The sequence below is a fragment of the Priapulus caudatus genome, unplaced genomic scaffold (genome assembly GCF_000485595.1).
Source record: "Priapulus caudatus unplaced genomic scaffold, Priapulus_caudatus-5.0.1 Scaffold573, whole genome shotgun sequence".
In the NCBI taxonomy this organism is placed as follows: domain Eukaryota; kingdom Metazoa; phylum Priapulida; class Priapulimorpha; order Priapulimorphida; family Priapulidae; genus Priapulus; species Priapulus caudatus.
In genome coordinates, this window is record NW_014577634.1 from 74,035 (window position 1) to 85,123 (window position 11,089).

Here is an 11,089-nt window from a genome sequence, read left to right on the forward strand (position 1 = left end):
GGTGATTCATGCAGTTGTGGCTTCAGCAGGGCGATGGCACTTCCGTGCAAACACGTGTTTGCTGTGAGAATGCATTTAGGGATGCCTGCAGCTGACCCCTGCCTATGTCACAGACGCTGGACTAAGGCATTTTATGTGTCCAGTCACGGAGCGTTTCTCAAACAAGCGACAACAAACTGAAACACAGATTGCCACCGTTCAAGTGCATCCGAAACCACACAAGTTCCATCACACGCATCAAAAATACAGGAAAGCTCTTAAAATCACAAACAACTTGGCTTCACTGTTGTCTGAAGTGCCTACTAGAGAATTTCAGCAGGTATTAGAATCTGTCCTTTCCATGAATGAAATTCTGTCAAAGGGTGGCAGATTTATAGTGACAGAAGGGACACACAGGAACAGTGCAATGTCATAACTTTTTGCCGGAGCTGGGTGTTACATGCAACACCGCGCTACAGGAGAGCCTGTACTATGACATCCCCGGCACCAGCAGTTCGACGGCAGCGCAGGGCATCGGCAACGTGGAACGACACGATGACATCCCGGCGGAGCAGCAGTTCGACGGCAGCGCAGGGCATCGGGCAACGTGAACGACACGATGAATCCCCGCAGCAGCAGTCTCGACGGCAGCGCAGGGCATCGGCAAACGTGGAACGACACGATGACATCCCGGCAGCAGCAGTTCGACGGCAGCGCCAGGGCATCGGGCAACGTGGAACGACACCGATGACATCCCCGGCAGCAGCAGTTCGACGGCAGCGCAGGGCATCGGCAACGTGGAACGACACGATGACATCCCCGGCAGCAGCAGTTCGACGGCAGCGCAGGGCATCGGCAACGTGGAACGAACGATGACACCCCGGCAGCAGCAGTTCGACGGCAGCGCAGGGCATCGGAAACGTGGACGACACGATGACATCCCGGCAGCAGCAGTTCGACGCAGCGCAGGGATCGGCAACGTGGAACGACACGATGACATCCCCGGCAGCAGCAGTTCGACGGCAGCGCAGGGCATCGGCAACGTGGAACGACACGATGACATCCCGCGCAGCAGGCAGTTCGACGCAGCGCGGGCATCGGCAACGTGGAACGACACGATGACATCCCCGGCAGCAGCAGTTAAGACGCGCAGCCCGCAGGGCATCGGCAACGCTGGAACGACACGATGGACATCCCCGGCAGCAGCAGTGAACGGCAGCGCAGCATGGCATCGCAACGGGAACGACACGATGACATCCCGGCAGCAGCGAGTTCGACGGCAGCGCAGAGGCATCGGGCAACGTGGAACGACACGATGACATCCCCGCAGCAGGAGCAGTTCGCGCGGCAGCGCAGGGCATGCGCAACGTGGAACGACACGATGACATCCGGCAGCCAGCAGTACGACGGGCGCAGGCATCGGAAACGTGGAACACACGATGACATCCCCTGGCAGCAGCAGTTCGACGGCAGCGCAGGGCACTAACGTGCGACGACCCGGCTCCGCAGCAGATCGCGGAGCCAGGGCTCGGAGTAAGCACATGCATCCCCCGGCAGCGCAGTTCGGACGGAGCGCAGGGCATCGGACAACGTGGCAACGAACACGATGGACATCCCGGCGCAGCAGTCGACGGCAGCGCAGGGCATCGGCAACGTGGAACGACACGACGACATCCCCGGCAGCAGCAGTTCGACGGCAGCCCAGGGCATCGGCAACACTTCTTTGGGAGGTTAGTATTAAGCCATTAAACTTAAAGAGAATTCATGTGACAAATGATCATTCGGGAAAAAATTGGCCAATCATTCTCACGTTGATTTGAGAAAAAAAAGTTGGGTACAGTAAAAATCTTTGTACTGGGATATAGCGCGGTATGTAATATAAATACTGCAGTAATTTCACAGCTGCAGTTTCAGGAAAATGTCAAGAAAAGACAATTCGTCAGTAAAAAAATATGTATTTATGTTAATAAGGTACAATATATATTGTGTATCTGCCTTGTTTAGTTCTGACTGAGATTCAGCTGCCACCAAGGATAAAGAGAAGGGGTCGCCCTAAAGGGGCACAACTGACAGTGGCTGGTCTCCCAAGAAAGAGCCAAAGGCATGGGAAGTTGTTCAGCAAGAAGCACCCCCAAGAGAAGAGCAAAAGTAAGTATGTCACCGCAGTCTACAACTAGGTTGTTCTAGAAGCCATCAGAATCTCTTAGTGATAACTAAAGATGACTTTTCCATGACTTTTTACCATCTAATCAGGCAAAAGCAGGTGGTGTGTGCTGTGCTCATGGTAAAATTTGATAGCAAAGATTGATTAGCATAGCTCTGGAGCCAATGCGGGCTACACCCTTTCAGTCTTTATCTTTTAAAAGAACTTCATGACTTAGTAATGGTGTCTTCAGAACTGTGAATTCAGTATAAATGAAATATTTTATTTTTTTTAATCAGATAATTGGACAATCAATATAGCACGTATAAAGTAAAATAAGTTCACATGACCATAGGGACACATTCATTTTATTTTGTTATTTCTGTTTCAGTTATCCTAAACTGGCTGGTTGGGGCAGATGCAGCTGAAAAGGCCCTGAGAGGACATGTTCTACTAGACGAGAGTGAAGTGGAAACCAAGCCAGAAAATATACCCAGTGCCATTCTGGATGAGAACGTAGATGTTCTCAGTGTTAAATTGTTCTTCACAGTAGATGCGTGGCTAGTGGTAGATGATGTATTAAAACAGAAGAAAAGTAACCCACAATATGCATGCCCGATATGTTCTAAATATTTTAATGAAGATGAGGAAGAGATATCACTCTGTTGCGATGGCTGCCTAAACTGGCATCACCTAGCTTGCCTTCGCAAAAAACAACAACCACATTCTAAATGCTGGATATGCAATGCATGTCGTAGCCAGTGATATCAGCAGGCAAAAAATGATAGATCTTTTTGGTTGGATAAGTTTTGGTCAGATTGGCAACCCTGTATTTCAAATATTCAATTTCAAATTCAATTTCAAATTCACAATGAGACTGTAATAAGAAGCAATGTTGAAAGTAACCCTAACCCTAACCCTAAGAAGCAATGTTCACATACTAATCTTGTTAAGATATACTAACCTTGTTAAGACTAAACTAGTTGTGATTGCATTGTGCTGTTTAATTTGTAATAAACTGATTGATTGGAATTTGTTGCATAAGTATTTTATATATTCTGAGCATTACTGTTATTGCACAACATTTAAAAAGGTTTGCATAATGATAATACAGACAACCTCATTTAATTCATATCAGACGGTACCACGGCATTTTCAACAAATTACGTAATCAACGAATTAGACCTCATTCATATTTTCTACAAATTCTATGTAATCCGTAAAAACCACGAAATAGATAGATAATTCGTGTAAACAACGATTTATGAATGAAAGTTTTTACAAAGTTATTTGTACATAGCTGAACAGCTGGATCACGCGTTCGCTCGTACGCACTTGTGTAACATCTGTTATTACATACCAACTACGTCCCTACACTTGCTGTATGCTACATAATATGCACGCATGTTATACAGAAGCGATGTAAAATAACATGTATTTGTTCTACATGTATAAAGATAATTATATTGAAGTTTACACATTTACACACATTCTATATTGAGCAAATCTTGGTTAAATTTTTTTCATTTTATTTCAAACTTGGACAAATACAGTAAGTACGGTTCCACTTGCTATCACACAGAATAGAGAAACAGCGAGTGGTTTATGTACAATTGACCTTTGGCAAAAGTTCACTCCCGAATCTCGCGCATGCTCAATGCGTAACTACGAACTGGCTTATTCATTTTAATTGTTGAGCGAGTGGCAGCGTTTATAAATATTCTCAAAGATAAAATGTTGCTTGCATAAACAAACATCCCCTACGAATTACACGTGTCATTTTGAATGGAATAATGTTAATTGAATTGGAACAGAGAATTTTGTACGACTTACAAATGACAGAATACGAATTATACAATGGAAATTAAAGGGAATAAAGAAGAGAAATATTGGAACCGCATGTTTTTGTATAAATTAGGTATTCTACGAATAAAGTTATGACGAATTAAGCGAGGTTGACTGTATTATTTTATTATACAGCGTGAATTGCACGCTGTTCTGTTAATAGCTATGTAAGGCAGCATAGCTAGGTGCCCTAACCACCATTACATAAACCACCATTGTGCTGTAGGAGCATTTTAAACTTTCAAAGATTATGATATGTATATATATACAATTTAAAGTTAAAAGCGACATAGTAAAGCTATATTATACAGCTAAAAGATAATATACAAAAATGCTAGATATCGTGAGTGAAAATTCCCTTCAATCTTTTCTAAGCCCTCCTCCTACATATCATTATCCCTTTTCTATCTCATTCCTCATCATTATTCTCCCTTTCTGCTTTACCCCTCACTCATCCTCTCTACACTCATGCTCCTCTCCTTCTCTGTATTCGGCCTTTTTTACTGGACCAGATCACGGCCAAAACAACCAGAACTCAGCATCACGAATTGTAAACCGACTGTTACACGGCGCAGGACGTAGTGTAAACGCTGTTATATTGTTCGATGTGTGAGTAATTAAAGAGAGAAACTGGTTAGCGGATGAGACTTGTTTAATAGATATTCGTATTAAGATTAGCCATGCTGCATACAGTGGCTCCATCTGTGGTGAGTATTAGTACTCCAAGATTAACATATTACTATATAACATCCCTCTGTTCACAATGAATATATGAAAGAACTTGTACTTTAGCATTAATGCTAAATATTGCACAGTTTAGCATATTTTAAATGGCTTAACTTTACACAATATTATTTGTACTCTGAGCAACGTTAAAAGAACAAACGTATACGAAATGACTAAGATATCACTCGAGTATACACAATACTAATTATAAGTGTTCATGAATGTTAGGCTTCTTCAATGAGCCTTGCTGGTCTGTTCCTGGGTCGACCAGATGTTCGTTGCACCGGGCCATTGTGTGTGGTCTGGTCGCTATGATGCACCTGCTCGCTAAAGCGCACAGACTTTGTCTTGCTCTGCGCTACCTTAGGAGGGGCATAGGGTCCAGGGGGAGTGCTAGTTGGGGCTTGGTCGAATGAGAGCTTAGAGCTCGCGGTCGGGCTCAGCTCTTTGAGGAATTTCCGGTTCCTCCTAACCACGCTTCCATTCGGGGACTGCACCATGTACGATCGCGGCTCGTCGCACACCGACGTTATGGTCGCTGGTTCCCAGTGTGACTTCCCTGGCTCCTGAACCATGACTTTCATGCCTGGTAACAGACCTGGCAGTTCTGCTCCGGCATGTGTGTCGTATCTCTCTTTGCTCGCTTGTTTCTTTGCTGTCAGCCTCTCGAATACTAGTGTGTCAGTTGCTGTAGCGTCATTCTTAACAGGAAGGTTGGAGCGAACCTTTCTGTTGTATAAGACTTCGGCAGGGCTCGGCAAGCCTGCATCGAGAGGTGTTGCGCGTAGGCACAATAACGCTAGCCTTGGGTCCGTGCCGCTCTGCTTCGCTTTCTTCAGGACAGGTTTGACAATGCCGACCATTCTCTCAATGAAGCCATTGCTTTGAGCGTATCGGGGGCTGCTTGTGATGTGCTCAAACTCCCAGTCCATTGCGAAATTCCGGAACTCGGCACAGTTGTACTGTGGCCCATTGTCCGTGATGAGCCGTTTCGGAATTCCATGCACCGAGAAGAGGTCCTTACAGAATTTGATGACCTCTGCGCTTGTCTGCGTGGTCAAACCTCGGACGAACGGCATCTTGCTGAACTGGTCAGCGACGAGAGCTAACATGTGTCCGTCGAGTTCGAACAGGTCACTCGACAGTGTGTCCCATGGCTGGGATGGCATGTCGTGCGGCTGCATGGGCTCTTTCACTGTGCTGCGGGCATTTTGCAGGCATGTGACGCAGTCCTTGCACGACTTCTCGATGTCCGACATCATGTTTTGCCAGTAGACGGATGCTTTGGCGCGTAGCTGTGACTTGGTGATGCCTTGGTGTCCTGCATGTATGCGTTCCAGGAATTCTGGCTGCATCGAGGCTGGAATTATGATCCTGTTGCCTGTGTATAGGACTCCATCCTCGACTGAGATGTAATCTCTCATCGACCAGTAGCTACGTATTAGTTTCGGCATCAGCTTTGCTTCCGCTGGCCATCCAATCATCACCTGTTCTCTCAGAGCCGAGAGCTCAGCGTCGCTCGTTGTGGCTTCATGTAGCTTGCTTAGCTGATTATTCGTAATCTGAACGAGGTGAATTGTGTGTTCTAGCTCAATCTCCGGGCCTTGTGACGGACTTATCCTTGACAGGTAGTCAGCATACATCACTTTGGGGCCTGGTCTCCACGTTATCGTGACATCATATGGCTGGATACGTAGTAGCATCCTCTGTAGCCTTGGCGGTGCTTCACTGAGCTGCGTTTTCATCTGTATGTTCTCCAGCGGCTTGTGATCGCTGTATACGGTTAGCGGCATTCCGTATACGTATGTATGGAACCTTTCCAGACCATACACAACTGCGAGGAGCTCACGTTCTATGTTTGCATATTGCGTTTCCGCTGGCACCAGAGCTTTCGAGGCAAACGCTATGGGCTTCTTGTCTTGCATCAGCGCTGCTCCTAGTCCGACGGAAGAAGCGTCTACTTCGACCTCCACAGGCTTTTGTGGGTCGAAAAACCTCAGCTTCAGTTCTTCGTGCACTGCGTCTTTGAGGGTGACGAATGCCGCCTGCTGCTCTGCGTCCCACACCCAGTCGGACGTTTTCTTGAGGAGCTGCCGCAACACATGAGTCTTCTCGGATAGGTGAGGAATAAACGGTGCTAAGTGCTGCACAACTCCAAGAAAACTTTGCAAATCCTTGACGTTTTCTGGGGCGGGGCGCCTCTGTATTTCATCGCATTTCTTAGGATCTGGGCTCATGCCTTCCTTCGACCATATCAAGCCATAAAACATGATGCTGGTTTGACGGATGTGGCATTTATCCTGACTGCATCACACACAAGATTGTCACACCCACACCCCCCCCAATACCACCATGTTCTCCACCCATCAGCTTGCTCTACGACCCAGCACCAGTGCCATTATCCATGTTCTGCCCCGTCTTCTGCCAATGCCGCCACAAAATGTCGTCGGCAATTCCCCATGATCCCGGTCCGGCTCCGTATGATGTCATCCTATCGTCTCGCTGAAAGACGCCTTTTCGACACCCGATAAGCTGAAAGGAGCCGCCCCAGCAAACCTGAGCCCTCTTCCTGCCGAGCCGAACTCTGAAGACACAGCTGGGCGCTGCTCATCCAGTACGATTCCCCAATATCCGTGTTTCGCATCGAGCTTGGAGAACACGGTCGAACCACTGAACTGATGAGTGATTTCCCTCGAGCGTGGTGTTTTGTGGTACGTACGCTTTGATCGCCTTGTTCAGGGCCTGGATCCAAGCATATACGTAGCTCTCCGCTGTCCTTGGCGCGCTAACCGCCCAGCGCGACTTCACCCACCCTCAATCTATGCTTCATCCTCTGACACATTTGCCTACACGCCAAGCTTTCCATCCCTCCTTCAAGACCCTCACCCTATCATCCTCTTCTCTTCGACCCCCAATATGATATCCTTCCCCTAGCGCAACGATGCACGAGCGTCGTCTTTCAATTCAATATCGTGCTCACCCCCCCGCGCACTGGCATGCGGCCAACATACCCCTTCGGACCACCACTTCCTGACAACAACCCTGCTGAAGCCGTAGCGCCGGTCTCCACGATGGGAGCTTCCGGCCTGGCCCCCCGAAGCTTCACACCTCATCGCACACCGAACGAACGTCGCCGAAGCAGAATCGTCGGGCTCTCTTCACCATGGTCCCACCACAACGTTCTCGCTTTCCACAACCGAAATATCACCTAACTCTCCTAGTGTCCTCCCCAACATAGAGAAACTGTAACGGGCCCCTGTGTCGCACACAAAGACCACACTCGAATCGCCATTCTATTGATTTTGCCCCAAAAACTAGTACTGTGCAAATCCCCAGACCAAAATACTCCCCTCTCTCCTACGACAGTCCCTTCGCCCGCACGCCGTGTCACTGCCCATAGCAGAGCCCATCACTTCCCCTTGCTACGAGCCTGTTCTCACACATATCTTAACGCGTATCGCGTCAAGCTCCATCCTCAAGTAAACCACATCTGCTAACATAGACATCGAGCAATGAAAATGTTCCCCATTTGCCACCCTGTTCGCTTTACCGGAGGCTGACCTTCTGCCTCGACACCAAGTGGCTCCTCACATTAGTCTTCGCCCATATAAAATCGAGTCTGCATCTCCGTTGAACGAAGTCACTCGACAAACAACTACCTGCTACCCCCACCCACCACGTCGGCGGCCCGCTCTCTAACGAATTACTTCACCACATCGAGTGACGTCGCGCCTTGATAGCAGTTGATCGCAATCACACATCCCGGCCTCCTCTGCTTGAGCGGGGTCTCGCACGCATTCCCTGCCGCTTCTTAGACGGCACGTCTCTGTGGTATTTCCCCTCCTTTTTATCAAACCACTGCAAGTGGTCTCCCTTCCACATTTGCTGCAACTGTTCCCATACCTGGCATTTCTTAGGTCACTGCTGTCCACGCATACCGTCGCATTTCATCGTGTGTCGAGCTCTGGGCGTCTGAATCCGGCTCCACTGAACACTCGCGCTGCGAAGGAGGACGGACGTTCGCACGCGCCTTGGTAGTGCTCCCGCCCACCTGACGGCCCTCCCAACTCAATCTTCCCTCTTGCGAGAGAGGCGGTTTGCCTCATCACACCCTGGCCACACGATTCCTATGATTGACTCGAGACATGTAATCATTTCGTCGCGAATTGCTTGTCCGCGAATCGCCCGATTGCTGCCTCGCTTTCAGCCTTGACAGAAAAGCTTCTACCCACTTCGCCCCTCGCTCTGCACTGAGGAGGCCAGACTCGAGCGAATAACACGTCACAGACCCAACCACGCACTTATTTGCTACCGACAAGATGACTTCGAACTGCCGAACCACACGTCTATCGCTGGCTGCCTTCTTCAGCGATCGGCTCAGCAGGCCACATGTATCCCGCAGTTCGCGACCCGCGAACCCGGATACAACAAGACCATAAGCCATTGCTTTCCTCATCGACGTATTATGACGACAATACTTGAGAGAAGTCTCCACTCCTCGTATGCCAGTTTGGTCGACGGGATGCCAATTCAACATTGGCATCTGGACTCCCGGGTTTGTCATCTTGCGTCGTGAGTAGTGTAAATAACGGCTATGATACAGCAAGATATGCCTGCACTCCTAGGAGTTTGGGACAGACATGCCACAGATCGAGATCTCAGGCAATGAACGTGGATCGAAATCCTATATCATGCAGTAATCACATGTGCTGCCATTACTTTTACTTTAGAATAATGTCATTAAATGTTCATCATCACTGCCTGCCTGCTTGCTGTCACTCCACTCACTACTGCACGGCTGCCTACTGTATGTGCTGTCTGCTGATCCGGGTGGAACAAAGGATTTCTGGCTGGCTGCATTCCAGTGCATTCCTCTTCACTTTCCTTTCACTCCATACAACATGAATCCTTCCATGAACTGGTTCTGATGGGTCATGGATCACTTACACCGCTGCCACCATGTTATATTGTTCGATGTGTGAGTAATTAAAGAGAGAAACTGGTTAGCAGATGAGACTTGTTTAATAGATATTCGTATTGAGATTAGCCATGCTGCATACAGTGGCTCCATCTGTGGAAGGTATTAGTACTCCAAGATTAACATATTACTATATAACAGTTTAAATGTCAGAGACATTCCTGAGTGGCAAAGGTTGAAGCACAGTTGAAGGACCTGCTTTCTCTGTCAACAATCGTTTGATCGTGTGTGTCGTGTGTGTTTTTCGATTAGATATAACTTTACAAGTATCAATTTTGTTATCGAAGACGAAGCGTGGCAAACAGGGTTTATGTAAACGCCAGTAGTTGTCATATTTTTAGAATATTGTTTACTAATGGTTGGGCATGAGCTAGCCTCTAGGCTCAATCCAGACGGAAAAGACTAATCCCCGGGCACTCTGGCAGGGCGAGCCCACAATGTAGGGGTGGTCGGGTAGGATAGGGTATGGTTAGGGTTAGGGTTTAGGTTAGGGTTAGGGTTAGGGTTAGGGATAGGGATAGGGTTAGGGTTAGGGTTAGGGTCAGGGTTCAACTTAGGCCTACCTTACCCGACCCTACCCTACCCGACCACCCCTACACTGTGGGCTCGCCCTGCCAGAGTGCCCGGGGATTAGTCTTACCCAATCCAGACCAGTTCTAACCAGGCATGCAGTTTTCTTAGAATTGAGGTGTGTTAGCGCTTGGTGGGTGCGCGCTTCTCAACCAATCTGTGACTAGATAGCTATGACGTTTATGATGACGTTTATGATGACGTTTATGATGAAGTGGACAGGATTAACAATGGCAGCAGTGGAACTGGTTGTGGTGTGTGTATTGTACTCAGCCTTATTGGCGGTGATGACACAGTTCCTGCAGCAACCATATTACACGGAGGCAGTTGAAGGTACCAGTGTTACGGTGCACTGCACGATTGACCTTGGTTTCAATTCCGGGGAAGATTTACCCATTTTAGTTTATTGGTATCGAGACGGTTCCTACGTAAGTCCTATTAATGAAGAAAGATATTACTACATTGACGACAACAGGTACGGCACAGGAAACTTTGGCTTGCTAATATCTAACGTGAGAGTCGAGAAAGATGACGCAGAGTTCTATTGTGTATGGCAGGATCACCCGGGCGCGCCGGGTAGTGGCCCTTCATCTGACAAGGGTCATCTAACTGTGCTTGTGTCACCACAGTCGGTTGCCATGTCTCTTATAGACAGCTCTTCATCACCGGATGGAACGCTACAGTTCTCGTGTGTATCGGACAGCAGTAACCCAGCAGGTAGCGTCACTTGGTGGCTGAATAGTGAAGATATTACGGCCGACTCCAGTCAAACAGAGGAAGCGGGTTTAAGAAACAAGACATTTCCAACAAAAAGTATCCTGAGTCACAGGTTTTCAACGGAAGACATT

At 48.0% G+C, this 11,089-nt stretch overlaps 1 long non-coding RNA gene across 1 annotated transcript; it reads left to right on the forward strand.

Annotated features, from left to right (window-relative positions):
* The first annotated feature begins 1,617 nt into the window (after nt 1–1,617).
* Nucleotides 1,618–3,606, forward strand: LOC106811772. Its single transcript, XR_001394199.1, has 3 exons — nt 1,618–1,709; nt 1,984–2,127; nt 2,514–3,606. It is a non-coding gene; the product is annotated as an uncharacterized LOC106811772 (long non-coding RNA).
* Nucleotides 3,607–11,089: the final 7,483 nt, after the last annotated feature.